The sequence below is a fragment of the Heterodontus francisci genome, unplaced genomic scaffold (assembly GCF_036365525.1).
Source record: "Heterodontus francisci isolate sHetFra1 unplaced genomic scaffold, sHetFra1.hap1 HAP1_SCAFFOLD_934, whole genome shotgun sequence".
NCBI classification, from domain to species: Eukaryota; Metazoa; Chordata; class Chondrichthyes; order Heterodontiformes; family Heterodontidae; genus Heterodontus; species Heterodontus francisci.
In genome coordinates this window covers 81,189-101,485 of record NW_027140690.1, presented here as the reverse complement: position 1 = coordinate 101,485, position 20,297 = coordinate 81,189, and positions in this window count along the sequence as shown.

Below are 20,297 nucleotides of genomic sequence, written 5' to 3'. Positions count from 1 at the left end.
GATCCCTCAGAAAGAGAGATCACCACAAACAGATCCCTCAGAAACAGTGATCACCACAAACAGAGATCCCTCAGAAAGAGAGATCACCACAAACAGAGATCCCTCAGAGAGAGAGATCACCACAAACAGATCCCTCAGAAAGAGAGATCACCACAAACAGAGATCCCTCAGAGAGAGAGATCACCACAAACAGATCCCTCAGAAAGAGAGATCACCACAAACAGAGATCCCTCAGAAAGAGAGATCACCACAAACAGAGATCCCTCAGAGAGAGAGATCACCACAAACAGAGATCCCTCAGAAACAGAGATCACCACAAACAGATCCCTCAGAAACAGAGATCACCACAAACAGAGATCCCTCAGAAAGAGTGATCGCCACAAACAGATCCCTCAGAGAGAGAGATCACCACAAACAGAGATCCCTCAGAGAGAGAGAGAGATCACCACAAACAGAGATCCCTCAGAAAGAGAGATCACCACAAACAGATCCCTCAGAAACAGAGATCACCACAAACAGAGATCCCTCAGAAAGAGAGATCACCACAAACAGAGATCCCTCAGAGAGAGAGAGAGATCACCACAAACAGAGATCCCTCAGAGAGAGAGATCACCACAAACAGAGATCCTTCAGAAAGAGAGATCACGACAAACAGAGATCCCTCAGAAAGAGAGATCACCACAAACAGAGATCCCTCAGAGAGAGAGATCACGACAAACAGAGATCCCTCAGAAACAGAGATCACCACAAACAGAGATCCCTCAGAAACAGAGATCACCACAAACAGATCCTCAGAAACAGAGATCACCACAAACAGAGATCCCTCAGAAAGAAAGATCACCACAAACAGATCCCTCAGAGAGAGAGAGATCACCACAAACAGAGATCCCTCAGAGAGAGAGATCACCACAAACAGAGATCCCTCAGAAAGAGAGATCACCACAAACAGAGATCCCTCAGAAAGAGAGATCACCACAAACAGAGATCCCTCAGAAACAGATCGCCACAAACAGAGATCCCTTAGAGAGAGAGAGATCACCACAAACAGAGATCCCTCAGAGAGAGAGATCACCACAAACAGAGATCCCTCAGAGAAAGAGATCACCACAAACAGATCCCTCAGAAAGAGAGATCACCACAAACAGAGATCCCTCAGAAACAGAGATCACCACAAACAGAGAATTCTCAGAGAGAGATCACCACAAACAGAGATCCTTCAGAAAGAGAGATCACCACAAACAGAGATCCCTCAGAAACAGAGATCACCACAAACAGATCCTCAGAAACAGAGATCACCACAAACAGAGATCCCTCAGAAACAGAGATCACCACAAACAGAGATCCCTCAGAAAGAGAGATCACCACAAACAGATCCCTCAGAGAGAGAGATCACCACAAACAGAGATCCCTCAGAAAGAGAGATCACCACAAACAGAGATCCCTCAGAGAGAGAGATCACCACAAACAGAGATCCCTCAGAGAGAGAGATCACCACAAACAGATCCCTCAGAAACAGAGATCACCACAAACAGAGATCCCTCAGAAAGAGAGATCACCACAAACAGAGATCCCTCAGAGAGAGAGATCACCACAAACAGCGATCCTTCAGAAAGAGAGATCACCACAAACAGAGATCCCTCAGAAACAGAGATCACCACAAACAGATCCTCAGAAACAGAGATCACCACAAACAGAGATCCCTCAGAAACAGAGATCACCACAAACAGATCCTTAGAAACAGAGATCACCACAAACAGAGATCCCTCAGAAACAGAGATCACCACAAACAGATCCCTCAGAAACAGAGATCACCACAAACAGAGATCCCTCAGAAAGAGTGATCGCCACAAACAGATCCCTCAGAGAGAGATATCACCACAAACAGAGATCCCTCAGAGAGAGAGAGAGATCACCACAAACAGAGATCCCTCAGAAAGAGAGATCACCACAAACAGATCCCTCAGAAACAGAGATCACCACAAACAGAGATCCCTCAGAAAGAGAGATCACCACAAACAGAGATCCCTCAGAGAGAGAGAGAAAGATCACCACAAACAGAGATCCCTCAGAGAGAGAGATCACCACAAACAGAGATCCTTCAGAAAGAGAGATCACGACAAACAGAGATCCCTCAGAAACAGAGATCACCACAAACAGAGATCCCTCAGAAACAGAGATCACCACAAACAGATCCTCAGAAACAGAGATCACCACAAACAGAGATCCCTCAGAAAGAAAGATCACCACAAACAGATCCCTCAGAGAGAGAGAGATCACCACAAACAGAGATCCCTCAGAGAGAGAGATCACCACAAACAGAGATCCCTCAGAAAGAGAGATCACCACAAACAGAGATCCCTCAGAAACAGAGATCACCACAAACAGAGATCCCTCAGAAAGAGAGATCACCACAAACAGAGATCCCTCAGAAAGAGAGATCACCACAAACAGAGATCCCTCAGAAACAGATCGCCACAAACAGAGATCCCTCAGAGAGAGAGATCACCACAAACAGAGATCCCTCAGAGAGAGAGATCACCACAAACAGAGATCCCTCAGAGAAAGAGATCACCACAAACAGATCCCTCAGAAAGAGAGATCACCACAAACAGAGATCCCTCAGAAAGAGAGATCACCACAAACAGAGATCCCTCAGAGAGAGATCACCACAAACAGAGATCCTTCAGAAAGAGAGATCACCACAAACAGAGATCCTCAGAAACAGAGATCACCACAAACAGAGATCCCTCAGAAACAGAGATCACCACAAACAGAGATCCCTCAGAAAGAGAGATCACCACAAACAGATCCCTCAGAGAGAGAGAGATCACCACAAACAGAGATCCCTCAGAAAGAGAGATCACCACAAACAGAGATCCCTCAGAGAGAGAGATCACCACAAACAGATCCCTCAGAAACAGAGATCACCACAAACAGAGATCCCTCAGAAAGAGAGATCACCACAAAAAGAGATCCCTCAGAGAGAGAGATCACCACAAACAGAGATCCTTCAGAAAGAGAGATCACCACAAACAGAGATCCCTCAGAAACAGAGATCACCACAAACAGATCCTCTCAGAAACAGAGATCACCACAAACAGAGATCCCTCAGAAACAGAGACAACCACAAACAGAGATCCCTCAGAAAGAGAGATCACCACAAACAGATCCCTCAGAGAGAGAGAGATCACCACAAACAGAGATCCCTCAGAAAGAGAGATCACCACAAACAGAGATCCCTCAGAAAGAGAGATCACCACAGAGATCCCTCAGAGAGAGAGATCACCACAAACAGAGATCACCACAAACAGATCCCTCAGAAACAGAGATCAGCACAAACAGAGATCCCTCAGAAAGAGAGATCACCACAAACAGATCCCTCAGAGAGAGAGAGATCACCACAAACAGAGATCCCTCAGAGTGAGAGATCACCACAAACAGAGATCCCTCAGAAAGAGAGATCACCACAAACAGATCCCTCAGAAACAGAGATCACCACAAACAGAGATCCCTCAGAAAGAGAGATCACCACAAACAGAGATCCCTCAGAGAGAGAGATCACCACAAACAGAGATCCTTCAGAATGAGAGATCACCACAAACAGAGATCCCTCAGAAACAGAGATCACCACAAACAGAGATCCCTCAGAAACAGAGATCACCACAAACAGATCCTCAGAAACAGAGATCACCACAAACAGAGATCCCTCAGAGAGAGAGATCACCACAAACAGAGATCCCTCAGAGAGAGAGATCACCACAAACAGAGATCCCTCAGAAACAGAGATCACCACAAACACAGATCCCTCAGAAACAGATCACCACAAACAGAGATCCCTCAGAGAGATAGAGATCACCACAAACAGAGATCCCTCAGAGAGAGAGATCACCGCAAACAGAGATCCCTCAGAAACAGAGATCACCACAAACAGAGATCCCTCAGAAACAGAGATCCCCACAAACAGAGATCCCTCAGAAACAGAGATCACCACAAACAGAGATCCCTCAGAGAGAGAGATCACCACAAACAGAGATCCCTCAGAGAGAGAGATCAACACAAACAGAGATCCCTCAGAAAGAGAGATCACCACAATCAGATCCCACAGAAAGAGAGATCACCACAAATAGATCCCACAGAAAGAGAGATCACCGCATACAGATCCCTCAGAAACAGAGATCACCACAAACAGAGATCCCTCAGAGAGAGCGATCACAAAACAGATCCCACAGAAAGAGAGATCACCACAAACAGATCCCACATAAAGAGAGTTCGCCACAAACAGATCCCTCAGAAACAGAGATCACCACAAACAGAGATCCCTCAGAGAGAGAGAGATCACCACAAACAGATCCCACAGAAACAGAGATCACCACAAACAGATCCCTCAGAAACAGAGATCACCACAAACAGAGATCCCTCAGAAAGAGAGATCACCACAAACAGATCCCTCAGAAACAGAGATCACCACAAACAGATCCCTCAGAGAGAGAGAGAGATCACCACAAACAGAGGTCCCTCAGAAAGAGAGATCACCACAAACAGATCCCTCAGAAAGAGAGATCACCAGAAACAGATCCCACAGAAACAAAGATCACCACAAACAGAGATCCCTCAGAAAGAGAGATCACCACAAACAGAGATCCCTCAGAAAGACAGATCACCACAAACAGATCCCTCAGAAACAGAGATCACCACTAACAGATCCCTCAGAGAGAGATCACCACAAACAGAGATCCCTCAGAAAGAGAGATCACCACAAACAGAGATCCCTCAGAGAGAGAGATCACCACAAACAGAGATCCCTCAGAAACAGATCACCACAAACAGAGATCCCTCAGAGAGAGAGAGATCACCACAAACAGATCCCTCAGAGAGAGAGATCACCACAAACAGAGGTCCCTCAGAAAGAGAGATCACCACAAACAGATCCCTCAGAAAGAGAGATCACCACAAACAGATCCCGCAGAAACAAAGATCACCACAAACAGAGATCCCTCAGAAACAGAGATCACCACAAACAGATCCCTCAGAGAGAGAGATCACCACAAACAGAGATCCCTCAGAAACAGAGATCACCACAAACAGATCCTCAGAAACAGAGATCACCACAAACAGATCCCTCAGAAACAGAGATCACCACAAACAGAGATCCCTCAGAAAGAGAGATCACCACAAACAGAGATCCCTCAGAGAGAGATCACCACAAACAGAGATCCTTCAGAAAGAGAGATCACCACAAACAGAGATCCCTCAGAAACAGAGATCACCACAAACAGAGATCCCTCAGAAACAGAGATCACCACAAACAGATCCTCAGAAACAGACATCACCACAAACAGAGATCCCTCAGAAAGAGAGATCACCACAAACAGAGATCCCTCAGGGAGAGAGATCACCACAAACAGAGATCCCTCAGAAACAGAGATCACCACAAACACAGATCCCTCAGAAACAGATCACCACAAACAGAGATCCCTCAGAGAGATAGAGATCACCACAAACAGAGATCCCTCAGAGAGAGAGATCACCACAAACAGAGATCCCTCAGAGAGAGAGATCACCACAAACAGATCCCTTTGAGAGAGAGAGATCACCACAAACAGAGATCCCTCAGAGAGAGAGATCACCACAAACAGAGATCCCTCAGAAACAGAGATCACCACAAACAGAGATCCCTCAGAAACAGAGATCACCACAAACAGAGATCCCTCAGAGAGAGAGATCACCACAAACAGAGATCCCTCAGAGAGAGAGATCACCACAAACAGAGATTCCTCAGAAAGAGAGATCACCACAATCAGATCCCACAGAAAGAGAGATCACCACAAATAGATCCCACAGAAAGAGAGATCACCGCATACAGATCCCTCAGAAAGAGAGATCACCACAAACAGAGATCCCTCAGAGAGAGAGATCACCACAAACAGAGATCCCTCAGAAACAGAGATCACCACAAACAGAGATCCCTCAGAAACAGAGATCACCACAAACAGAGATCCCTCAGAGAGAGAGATCACCACAAACAGAGATTCCTCAGAAAGAGAGATCACCACAATCAGATCCCACAGAAAGAGAGATCACCACAAATAGATCCCACAGAAAGAGAGATCACTGCATACAGATCCCTCAGAAAGAGAGATCACCACAAACATAGATCCCTCAGAGAGAGAGATCACCACAAAACAGATCCCTCAGAGAGAGAGATCACCACAAACAGAGATCCCTCAGAAACAGAGATCACCACAAACAGATCCTCAGAAACAGAGATCACCACAAACAGATCCCTCAGAAACAGAGATCACCACAAACAGAGATCCCTCAGAAAGAGAGATCACCACAAACAGAGATCCCTCAGAGAGAGATCACCACAAACAGAGATCCTTCAGAAAGAGAGATCACCACAAACAGAGATCCCTCAGAAACAGAGATCACCACAAACAGAGATCCCTCAGAAACAGAGATCACCACAAACAGATCCTCAGAAACAGACATCACCACAAACAGAGATCCCTCAGAAAGAGAGATCACCACAAACAGAGATCCCTCAGGGAGAGAGATCACCACAAACAGAGATCCCTCAGAAACAGAGATCACCACAAACACAGATCCCTCAGAAACAGATCACCACAAACAGAGATCCCTCAGAGAGATAGAGATCACCACAAACAGAGATCCCTCAGAGAGAGAGATCACCACAAACAGAGATCCCTCAGAGAGAGAGATCACCACAAACAGATCCCTTTGAGAGAGAGAGATCACCACAAACAGAGATCCCTCAGAGAGAGAGATCACCACAAACAGAGATCCCTCAGAAACAGAGATCACCACAAACAGAGATCCCTCAGAAACAGAGATCACCACAAACAGAGATCCCTCAGAGAGAGAGATCACCACAAACAGAGATCCCTCAGAGAGAGAGATCACCACAAACAGAGATTCCTCAGAAAGAGAGATCACCACAATCAGATCCCACAGAAAGAGAGATCACCACAAATAGATCCCACAGAAAGAGAGATCACCGCATACAGATCCCTCAGAAAGAGAGATCACCACAAACAGAGATCCCTCAGAGAGAGAGAGATCACCACAAACAGAGATCCCTCAGAAACAGAGATCACCACAAACAGAGATCCCTCAGAAACAGAGATCACCACAAACAGAGATCCCTCAGAGAGAGAGATCACCACAAACAGAGATTCCTCAGAAAGAGAGATCACCACAATCAGATCCCACAGAAAGAGAGATCACCACAAATAGATCCCACAGAAAGAGAGATCACTGCATACAGATCCCTCAGAAAGAGAGATCACCACAAACAGAGATCCCTCAGAGAGAGAGATCACCACAAACAGAGATCCCTCAGAAAGAGAGATCACCACAAACAGATCCCACATAAAGAGAGATCGCCACAAACAGATCCCTCAGAAACAGAGATCACCACAAACAGAGATCCCTCAGAGAGAGAGAGATCACCACAAACAGAGATCCCTCAGAAAGAGAGATCACCACAAACAGAGATCCCTCAGGGAGAGAGATCACCACAAACAGAGATCCCTCAGAAACAGAGATCACCACAAACACAGATCCCTCAGAAACAGATCACCACAAACAGAGATCCCTCAGAGAGATAGAGATCACCACAAACAGAGATCCCTCAGAGAGAGAGATCACCACAAACAGAGATCCCTCAGAGAGAGAGATCACCACAAACAGATCCCTTTGAGAGAGAGAGATCACCACAAACAGAGATCCCTCAGAGAGAGAGATCACCACAAACAGAGATCCCTCAGAAACAGAGATCACCACAAACAGAGATCCCTCAGAAACAGAGATCACCACAAACAGAGATCCCTCAGAGAGAGAGATCACCACAAACAGAGATCCCTCAGAGAGAGAGATCACCACAAACAGAGATTCCTCAGAAAGAGAGATCACCACAATCAGATCCCACAGAAAGAGAGATCACCACAAATAGATCCCACAGAAAGAGAGATCACCGCATACAGATCCCTCAGAAAGAGAGATCACCACAAACAGAGATCCCTCAGAGAGAGAGATCACCACAAACAGAGATCCCTCAGAAACAGAGATCACCACAAACAGAGATCCCTCAGAAACAGAGATCACCACAAACAGAGATCCCTCAGAGAGAGAGATCACCACAAACAGAGATTCCTCAGAAAGAGAGATCACCACAATCAGATCCCACAGAAAGAGAGATCACCACAAATAGATCCCACAGAAAGAGAGATCACTGCATACAGATCCCTCAGAAAGAGAGATCACCACAAACAGAGATCCCTCAGAGAGAGAGATCACCACAAAACAGATCCCACAGAAAGAGAGATCACCACAAACAGATCCCACATAAAGAGAGATCGCCACAAACAGATCCCTCAGAAACAGAGATCACCACAAACAGAGATCCCTCAGAGAGAGAGAGATCACCACAAACAGAGATCCCTCAGAGAGAGAGAGATCACCACAAACAGATCCCTCAGAAACAGAGATCACCACAAACAGAGATCCCTCAGAAAGAGAGATCACCACAAACAGAGATCCCTCAGAGAGAGAGAGATCACCACAAACAGAGATCCCTCAGAAAGAGAGATCACCACAAACAGAGATCCCTCAGAGAGAGAGATCACCACAAACAGAGATCCCTCAGAAAGAGAGATCACCACAAACAGAGATCCCTCAGAAAGAGAGATCACCACAAATAGAGATCCCTCAGAGAGAGAGATCACCACACACAGAAATCCCTCAGAAAGAGAGATCACCACAAACAGAGATCCCTCAGACAGAGAGATCACCACAAACAGATCCCTCAGAGAGAGAGATCACCACAAACAGAGATCCCTCAGAGAGAGAGAGAGATCACACAAACAGAGATCCCTCAGAAAGAGAGATCACCACAAACAGATCCCTCAGAAACAGAGATCACCACAAACAGAGATCCCTCAGAAAGAGAGATCACCACAAACAGAGATCCCTCAGAGAGAGAGAGATCACCACAAACAGAGATCCCTCAGAGAAAGAGAGATCACCACAAACAGGTCCCTCAGAAACAGAGATCACCACAAACAGAGATCCCTCAGAGAGAGAGATCACCACAAACAGAGATCCCTCAGAGAGATAGATCACCACAAACAGAGATCCCTCAGAAACAGAGATCACCACAAACAGATCCCTCAGAAACAGAGATCACCACAAATAGAGATCCCTCAGAAAGAGAGATCACCAAAAACAGATCCGTCAGAGAGAGAGAGATCACCACAAACAGAGATCCCTCAGAGAGAGAGAGTACACCACAAACAGAGATCCCTCAGAAAGAGAGATCACCACAAACAGAGATCCCTCAGAGAGAGAGATCACCACAAACAGAGATCCCTCAGAAAGAGAGATCACCACAAACAGAGATCCCTCAGAAAGAGAGATCACCACAAATAGAGATCCCTCAGAGAGAGAGATCACCACACACAGAAATCCCTCAGAAAGAGAGATCACCACAAACAGAGATCCCTCAGAAACAGAGATCACCACAAACAGAGATCCCTCAGAAAGAGAGATCACCACAAACAGAGATCCCTCAGAGAGAGAGAGATCACCACAAACAGAGATCCCTCAGAGAAAGAGAGATCACCACAAACAGGTCCCTCAGAAACAGAGATCACCACAAACAGAGATCCCTCAGAGAGAGAGATCACCACAAACAGAGATCCCTCAGAGAGATAGATCACCACAAACAGAGATCCCTCAGAAACAGAGATCACCACAAACAGATCCCTCAGAAACAGAGATCACCACAAATAGAGATCCCTCAGAAAGAGAGATCACCAAAAACAGATCCCTCAGAGAGAGAGAGATCACCACAAACAGAGATCCCTCAGAGAGAGAGAGTACACCACAAACAGAGATCCCTCAGAAAGAGAGATCACCACAAACAGAGATCCCTCAGAGAGAGAGATCACCACAAACAGAGATCCCTCAGAAAGAGAGATCACCACAAACAGAGATCCCTCAGAAAGAGAGATCACCACAAATAGAGATCCCTCAGAGAGAGAGATCACCACACACAGAAATCCCTCAGAAAGAGAGATCACCACAAACAGATCCCTCAGAAACAGAGATCACCACAAATAGAGATCCCTCAGAAAGAGAGATCACCAAAAACAGATCCCTCAGAAACAGAGATCACCACAAACAGAGATCCCTCAGAAAGAGAGATCACCACAAACAGAGATCCCTCAGAGAGAGAGAGATCACCACAAACAGAGATCCCTCAGAGAAAGAGAGATCACCACAAACAGGTCCCTCAGAAACAGAGATCACCACAAACAGAGATCCCTCAGAGAGAGAGATCACCACAAACAGAGATCCCTCAGAGAGATAGATCACCACAAACAGAGATCCCTCAGAAACAGAGATCACCACAAACAGATCCCTCAGAAACAGAGATCACCACAAATAGAGATCCCTCAGAAAGAGAGATCACCAAAAACAGATCCCTCAGAGAGAGAGAGATCACCACAAACAGAGATCCCTCAGAGAGAGAGAGTACACCACAAACAGAGATCCCTCAGAAAGAGAGATCACCACAAATAGAGATCCCTCAGAGAGAGAGAGAGATCACCACAAACAGAGATCCCTCAGAAAGAGAGATCACCACAAACAGATCCCTCAGAAACAGAGATCACCACAAACAGAGATCCCTCAGAAAGAGAGATCACCACAAACAGAGATCCCTCAGAGAGAGAGAGATCACCACAAACAGAGATCCCTCAGAGAAAGAGAGATCACCACAAACAGGTCCCTCAGAAACAGAGATCACCACAAACAGAGATCCCTCAGAGAGAGAGATCACCACAAACAGAGATCCCTCAGAGAGATAGATCACCACAAACAGAGATCCCTCAGAAACAGAGATCACCACAAACAGATCCCTCAGAAACAGAGATCACCACAAATAGAGATCCCTCAGAAAGAGAGATCACCAAAAACAGATCCCTCAGAGAGAGAGAGATCACCACAAACAGAGATCCCTCAGAGAGAGAGAGTACACCACAAACAGAGATCCCTCAGAAAGAGAGATCACCACAAACAGAGATCCCTCAGAGAGAGAGATCACCACAAACAGAGATCCCTCAGAAAGAGAGATCACCACAAACAGAGATCCCTCAGAAAGAGAGATCACCACAAATAGAGATCCCTCAGAGAGAGAGATCACCACACACAGAAATCCCTCAGAAAGAGAGATCACCACAAACAGAGATCCCTCAGAAACAGAGATCACCACAAACAGAGATCCCTCAGAAAGAGAGATCACCACAAACAGAGATCCCTCAGAGAGAGAGAGATCACCACAAACAGAGATCCCTCAGAGAAAGAGAGATCACCACAAACAGGTCCCTCAGAAACAGAGATCACCACAAACAGAGATCCCTCAGAGAGAGAGATCACCACAAACAGAGATCCCTCAGAGAGATAGATCACCACAAACAGAGATCCCTCAGAAACAGAGATCACCACAAACAGATCCCTCAGAAACAGAGATCACCACAAATAGAGATCCCTCAGAAAGAGAGATCACCAAAAACAGATCCCTCAGAGAGAGAGAGATCACCACAAACAGAGATCCCTCAGAGAGAGAGAGTACACCACAAACAGAGATCCCTCAGAAAGAGAGATCACCACAAACAGAGATCCCTCAGAGAGAGAGATCACCACAAACAGAGATCCCTCAGAAAGAGAGATCACCACAAACAGAGATCCCTCAGAAAGAGAGATCACCACAAATAGAGATCCCTCAGAGAGAGAGATCACCACACACAGAAATCCCTCAGAAAGAGAGATCACCACAAACAGAGATCCCTCAGACAGAGAGATCACCACAAACAGAGATCCCTCAGAGAGAGAGATCACCACACACAGAAATCCCTCAGAAAGAGAGATCACCACAAACAGAGATCCCTCAGAAAGAGAGATCACCACAAATAGAGATCCCTCAGAGAGAGAGATCACCACACACAGAAATCCCTCAGAAAGAGAGATCACCACAAACAGAGATCCCTCAGAAAGAGAGATCACCACAAACAGAGATCCCTCAGAGAGAGAGATCACCACACACAGAGATCCCTCAGAAAGAGAGATCACCACAAACAGAGATCCCTCAGAAAGAGAGATCACCACAAACAGAGATCCCTCAGAGAGAGAGATCACCACAAACAGAGATCCCTCAGAGAGAGAGATCACCACAAACAGATCCCTCAGAAAGAGAGATCACCACAAACAGAGATCCCTCAGAAAGAGAGATCACCACACACAGAGATCCCTCAGAGAGAGAGATCACCACAAACAGAGATCCCTCAGAAAGAGAGATCACCACAAACAGAGATCCCTCAGAAACAGAGATCACCACAAACAGATCCCTCAGAAACAGTGATCACCACAAACAGAGATCCCTCAGAAAGAGAGATCACCACAAACAGAGATCCCTCAGAGAGAGAGATCACCACAAACAGATCCCTCAGAAAGAGAGATCACCACAAACAGAGATCCTTCAGAAAGAGAGATCACGACAAACAGAGATCCCTCAGAAACAGAGATCACCACAAACAGAGATCCCTCAGAAACAGAGATCACCACAAACAGATCCTCAGAAACAGAGATCACCACAAACAGAGATCCCTCAGAAAGAAAGATCACCACAAACAGATCCCTCAGAGAGAGAGAGATCACCACAAACAGAGATCCCTCAGAGAGAGAGATCACCACAAACAGAGATCCCTCAGAAAGAGAGATCACCACAAACAGAGATCCCTCAGAAAGAGAGATCACCACAAACAGAGATCCCTCAGAAACAGATCGCCACAAACAGAGATCCCTTAGAGAGAGAGATCACCACAAACAGAGATCCCTCAGAGAGAGTGATCACCACAAACAGAGATCCCTCAGAGAAAGAGATCACCACAAACAGATCCCTCAGAAAGAGAGATCACCACAAACAGAGATCCCTCAGAACGAGAGATCACCACAAACAGAGAATTCTCAGAGAGAGATCACCACAAACAGAGATCCTTCAGAAAGAGAGATCACCACAAACAGAGATCCCTCAGAAACAGAGATCACCACAAACAGATCCTCAGAAACAGAGATCACCACAAACAGAGATCCCTCAGAAACAGAGATCACCACAAACAGAGATCCCTCAGAAAAAGAGATCACCACAAACAGATCGCTCAGAGAGAGAGATCACCACAAACAGAGATCCCTCAGAAAGAGAGATCACCACAAACAGAGATCCCTCAGAGAGAGAGATCACCACAAACAGAGATCCCTCAGAGAGAGAGAGATCACCACAAACAGATCCCTCAGAAACAGAGATCACCACAAACAGAGATCCCTCAGAAAGAGAGATCACCACAAACAGAGATCCCTCAGAGAGAGAGATCACCACAAACAGAGATCCTTCAGAAAGAGAGATCACCACAAACAGAGATCCCTCAGAAACAGAGATCACCACAAACAGATCCTCAGAAACAGAGATCACCACAAACAGAGATCCCTCAGAAACAGAGATCACCACAAACAGATCCTTAGAAACAGAGATCACCACAAACTGAGATCCCTCAGAGAGAGAGATCACCACAAACAGAGATCCCTCAGAAAGAGAGATCACCACAAACAGAGATCCCTCAGAAACAGATCGCCACAAACAGAGATACCTTAGAGAGAGAGATCACCACAAACAGAGATCCCTCAGAGAGAGAGATCACCACAAACAGAGATCCCTCAGAGAAAGAGATCACCACAAACAGATCCCTCAGAAAGAGAGATCACCACAAACAGAGATCCCTCAGAAAGAGAGATCACCACAAACAGAGATCCCTCAGAGAGAGATCACCACATACAGAGATCCTTCAGAAAGAGAGATCACCACAAACAGAGATCCCTCAGAAACAGAGATCACCACAAACAGATCCTCAGAAACAGAGATCACCACAAACAGAGATCCCTCAGAAACAGAGATCACCACAAACAGAGATCCCTCAGAAAGAGAGATCACCACAAACAGATCCCTCAGAGAGAGAGATCACCACAAACAGAGATCCCTCAGAAAGAGAGATCACCACAAACAGAGATCCCTCAGAGAGAGAGAGATCACCACAAACAGAAATCCCTCAGAAAGAGAGATCACCACAAACAGAGATCCCTCCGAGAGAGAGATCACCACAAACAGATCCCTCAGAAAGAGAGATCACCACAAACAAATCCCTCAGAGAGAGAGATCACCACAAACAGAGATCCCTCAGAGAGAGAGATCAGAACAAACAGAGATCCCTCAGAAACAGAGATCACCACAAACAGAGATCCCTCAGAAAGAGAGATCACCACAAACAGATCCCTCAGAGAGAGAGATCACCACAAACAGAGATCCCTCAGAGAGAGAGAGATCACCACAAACAGAGATCCCTCAGAAAGAGAGATCACCACAAACAGATCCCTCAGAAACAGAGATCACCACAAACAGAGATCCCTCAGAAAGAGAGATCACCACAAACAGAGATCCCTCAGAGAGAGAGAGATCACCACAAACAGAGATCCCTCAGAGAAAGAGAGATCACCACAAACAGATCCCTCAGAAACAGAGATCACCACAAACAGAGATCCCTCAGAGAGAGAGATCACCACAAACAGAGATCCCTCAGAGAGAGAGATCACCACAAACAGATCCCTCAGAGAGAGAGATCACCACAAACAGAGATCCCTCAGAGAGATAGATCACCACAAACAGAGATCCCTCAGAAACAGAGATCACCACAAACAGATCCCTCAGAAACAGAGATCACCACAAATAGAGATCCCTCAGAAAGAGAGATCACCAAAAACAGATCCCTCAGAGAGAGAGAGATCACCACAAACAGAGATCCCTCAGAGAGAGAGAGATCACCACAAACAGAGATCCCTCAGAAAGAGAGATCACCACAAACAGAGATCCCTCAGAGAGAGAGATCACCACAAACAGAGATCCCTCAGAAAGAGAGATCACCACAAACAGAGATCCCTCAGAAAGAGAGATCACCACAAATAGAGATCCCTCAGAGAGAGAGATCACCACACACAGAAATCCCTCAGAAAGAGAGATCACCACAAACAGAGATCCCTCAGACAGAGAGATCACCACAAACAGAGATCCCTCAGAGAGAGAGATCACCACACACAGAAATCCCTCAGAAAGAGAGATCACCACAAACAGAGATCCCTCAGAAAGAGAGATCACCACAAATAGAGATCCCTCAGAGAGAGAGATCACCACACACAGAAATCCCTCAGAAAGAGAGATCACCACAAACAGAGATCCCTCAGAAAGAGAGATCACCACAAACAGAGATCCCTCAGAGAGAGAGATCACCACACACAGAGATCCCTCAGAAAGAGAGATCACCACAAACAGAGATCCCTCAGAAAGAGAGATCACCACAAACAGAGATCCCTCAGAGAGAGAGATCACCACAAACAGAGATCCCTCAGAGAGAGAGATCACCACAAACAGATCCCTCAGAAAGAGAGATCACCACAAACAGAGATCCCTCAGAAAGAGAGATCACCACACACAGAGATCCCTCAGAGAGAGAGATCACCACAAACAGAGATCCCTCAGAAAGAGAGATCACCACAAACAGAGATCCCTCAGAAACAGAGATCACCACAAACAGATCCCTCAGAAACAGTGATCACCACAAACAGAGATCCCTCAGAAAGAGAGATCACCACAAACAGAGATCCCTCAGAGAGAGAGATCACCACAAACAGATCCCTCAGAAAGAGAGATCACCACAAACAGAGATCCTTCAGAAAGAGAGATCACGACAAACAGAGATCCCTCAGAAACAGAGATCACCACAAACAGAGATCCCTCAGAAACAGAGATCACCACAAACAGATCCTCAGAAACAGAGATCACCACAAACAGAGATCCCTCAGAAAGAAAGATCACCACAAACAGATCCCTCAGAGAGAGAGAGATCACCACAAACAGAGATCCCTCAGAGAGAGAGATCACCACAAACAGAGATCCCTCAGAAAGAGAGATCACCACAAACAGAGATCCCTCAGAAAGAGAGATCACCACAAACAGAGATCCCTCAGAAACAGATCGCCACAAACAGAGATCCCTTAGAGAGAGAGATCACCACAAACAGAGATCCCTCAGAGAGAGTGATCACCACAAACAGAGATCCCTCAGAGAAAGAGATCACCACAAACAGATCCCTCAGAAAGAGAGATCACCACAAACAGAGATCCCTCAGAAAGAGAGATCACCACAAACAGAGAATTCTCAGAGAGAGATCACCACAAACAGAGATCCTTCAGAAAGAGAGATCACCACAAACAGAGATCCCTCAGAAACAGAGATCACCACAAACAGATCCTCAGAAACAGAGATCACCACAAACAGAGATCCCTCAGAAACAGAGATCACCACAAACAGAGATCCCTCAGAAAAAGAGATCACCACAAACAGATCGCTCAGAGAGAGAGATCACCACAAACAGAGATCCCTCAGAAAGAGAGATCACCACAAACAGAGATCCCTCAGAGAGAGAGATCACCACAAACAGAGATCCCTCAGAGAGAGAGAGATCACCACAAACAGATCCCTCAGAAACAGAGATCACCACAAACAGAGATCCCTCAGAAAGAGAGATCACCACAAACAGAGATCCCTCAGAGAGAGAGATCACCACAAACAGAGATCCTTCAGAAAGAGAGATCACCACAAACAGAGATCCCTCAGAAACAGAGATCACCACAAACAGATCCTCAGAAACAGAGATCACCACAAACAGAGATCCCTCAGAAACAGAGATCACCACAAACAGATCCTTAGAAACAGAGATCACCACAAACTGAGAAATGCTCAGAGAGAGAGATCACCACAAACAGAGATCCCTCAGAAAGAGAGATCACCACAAACAGAGATCCCTCAGAAAGAGAGATCACCACAAACAGAGATCCCTCAGAAACAGATCGCCACAAACAGAGATACCTTGGAGAGAGAGAGATCACCACAAACAGAGATCCCTCAGAGAGAGAGATCACCACAAACAGAGATCCCTCAGAGAAAGAGATCACCACAAACAGATCCCTCAGAAAGAGAGATCACCACAAACAGAGATCCCTCAGAAAGAGAGATCACCACAAACAGAGATCCCTCAGAGAGAGATCACCACAAACAGAGATCCTTCAGAAAGAGAGATCACCACAAACAGAGATCCCTCAGTAACAGAGATCACCACAAACAGATCCTCAGAAACAGAGATCACCACAAACAGAGATCCCTCAGAAACAGAGATCACCACAAACAGAGATCCCTCAGAAAGAGAGATCACCACAAACAGATCCCTCAGAGAGAGAGATCACCACAAACAGAGATCCCTCAGAAAGAGAGATCACCACAAACAGAGATCCCTCAGAGAGAGAGAGATCACCACAAACAGAGATCCCTCAGAGAGAGAGATCACCACAAACAGATCCCTCAGAAACAGAGATCACCACAAACAGAGATCCCTCAGAAAGAGAGATCACCACAAACAGAGATCCCTCAGAGAGAGAGATCACCACAAACAGAGATCCCTCAGAGAGAGAGAGATCACCACAAACAGAGATCCCTCAGAAAGAGAGATCACCACAAACAGATCCCTCAGAATCAGAGATCACCACAAACAGAGATCCCTCAGAAAGAGAGATCACCACAAACAGAGATCCCTCAGAGAGAGAGAGAGAGATCACCACAAACAGAGATCCCTCAGAGAGAGAGAGAGATCACCACAAACAGATCACTCAGAAACAGAGATCACCACAAACAGAGATCCCTCAGAGAGAGAGATCACCACAAACAGAGATCCCTCAGAGAGAGAGATCACCACAAACAGATCCCTCAGAGAGAGAGATCACCACAAACAGAGATCCCTCAGAGAGAGAGATCACCACAAACAGAGATCCCTCAGAAACAGAGATCACCACAAACAGAGATCCCTCAGAAAGAGAGATCACCACAAACAGATCCCTCAGAGAGAGAGATCACCACAAACAGAGATCCCTCAGAGAGAGAGAGATCACCACAAACAGAGATCCCTCAGAAAGAGAGATCACCACAAACAGATCCCTCAGAAACAGAGATCACCACAAACAGAGATCCCTCAGAAAGAGAGATCACCACAAACAGAGATCCCTCAGAGAGAGAGAGATCACCACAAACAGAGATCCCTCAGAGAAAGAGAGATCACCACAAACAGATCCCTCAGAAACAGAGATCACCACAAACAGAGATACCTCAGAGAGAGAGATCACCACAAACAGAGATCCCTCAGAGAGAGAGATCACCACAAACAGATCCCTCAGAGAGAGAGATCACCACAAACAGAGATCCCTCAGAGAGATAGATCACCACAAACAGAGATCCCTCAGAAACAGAGATCACCACAAACAGATCCCTCAGAAACAGAGATCACCACAAATAGAGATCCCTCAGAAAGAGAGATCACCAAAAACAGATCCCTCAGAGAGAGAGAGATCACCACAAACAGAGATCCCTCAGAGAGAGAGAGATCACCACAAACAGAGATCCCTCAGAAAGAGAGATCACCACAAACAGAGATCCCTCAGAGAGAGAGAGATCACCACAAACAGAGATCCCTCAGAAAGAGAGATCACCACAAACAGAGATCCCTCAGAAAGAGAGATCACCACAAACAGAGATCCCTCAGAGAGAGAGATCACCACACACAGAGATCCCTCAGAAAGAGAGATCACCACAAACAGAGATCCCTCAGAAAGAGAGATCACCACAAACAGAGATCCCTCAGAGAGGAGATCAGCACAAACAGAGATCCCTCAGAGAGAGAGATCACCACAAACAGATCCCTCAGAAAGAGAGATCACCACAAACAGATCCCTCAGAAACAGTGATCACCACAAACAGAGATCCCTCAGAAAGAGAGATCACCACAAACAGAGATCCCTCAGAGAGAGAGATCACCACAAACAGATCCCTCAGAAAGAGAGATCACCACAAACAGAGATCCCTCCGAGAGAGAGATCACCACAAACAGATCCCTCAGAAAGAGAGATCACCACAAACAGAGATCCCTCAGAAAGAGAGATCACCACAAACAGAGATCCCTCAGAGAGAGAGATCACCACAAACAGAGATCCCTCAGAAACAGAGATCACCACAAACAGATCCCTCAGAAACAGAGATCACCACAAACAGAGATCCCTCAGAAAGAGTGATCGCCACAAACAGATCCCTCAGAGAGAGAGATCACCACAAACAGAGATCCCTCAGAGAGAGAGAGAGATCACCACAAACAGAGATCCCTCAGAAAGAGAGATCACCACAAACAGATCCCTCAGAAACAGAGATCACCACAAACAGAGATCCCTCAGAAAGAGAGATCACCACAAACAGAGATCCCTCAGAGAGAGAGAGAGAGATCACCACAAACAGAGATCCCTCAGAGAGAGAGATCACCACAAACAGAGATCCTTCAGAAAGAGAGATCACGACAAACAGAGATCCCTCAGAAACAGAGATCACCACAAACAGAGATCCCTCAGAAACAGAGATCACCACAAACAGATCCTCAGAAACAGAGATCACCACAAACAGAGATCCCTCAGAAAGAAAGATCACCACAAACAGATCCCTCAGAGAGAGAGAGATCACCACAAACAGAGATCCCTCAGAGAGAGAGATCACCACAAACAGAGATCCCTCAGAAAGAGAGATCACCACAAACAGAGATCCCTCAGAAAGAGAGATCACCACAAACAGAGATCCCTCAGAAACAGATCGCCACAAACAGAGATCCCTTAGAGAGAGAGAGATCACCACAAACAGAGATCCCTCAGAGAGAGTGATCACCACAAACAGAGATCCCTCAGAGAAAGAGATCACCACAAACAGATCCCTCAGAAAGAGAGATCACCACAAACAGAGATCCCTCAGAAAGAGAGATCACCACAAACAGAGAATTCTCAGAGAGAGATCACCACAAACAGAGATCCTTCAGAAAGAGAGATCACCACAAACAGAGATCCCTCAGAAACAGAGATCACCACAAACAGATCCTCAGAAACAGAGATCACCACAAACAGAGATCCCTCAGAAACAGAGATCACCACAAACAGAGATCCCTCAGAAAGAGAGATCACCACAAACAGATCCCTCAGAGAGAGAGAGATCACCACAAACAGAGATCCCTCAGAAAGGGAGATCACCACAAACAGAG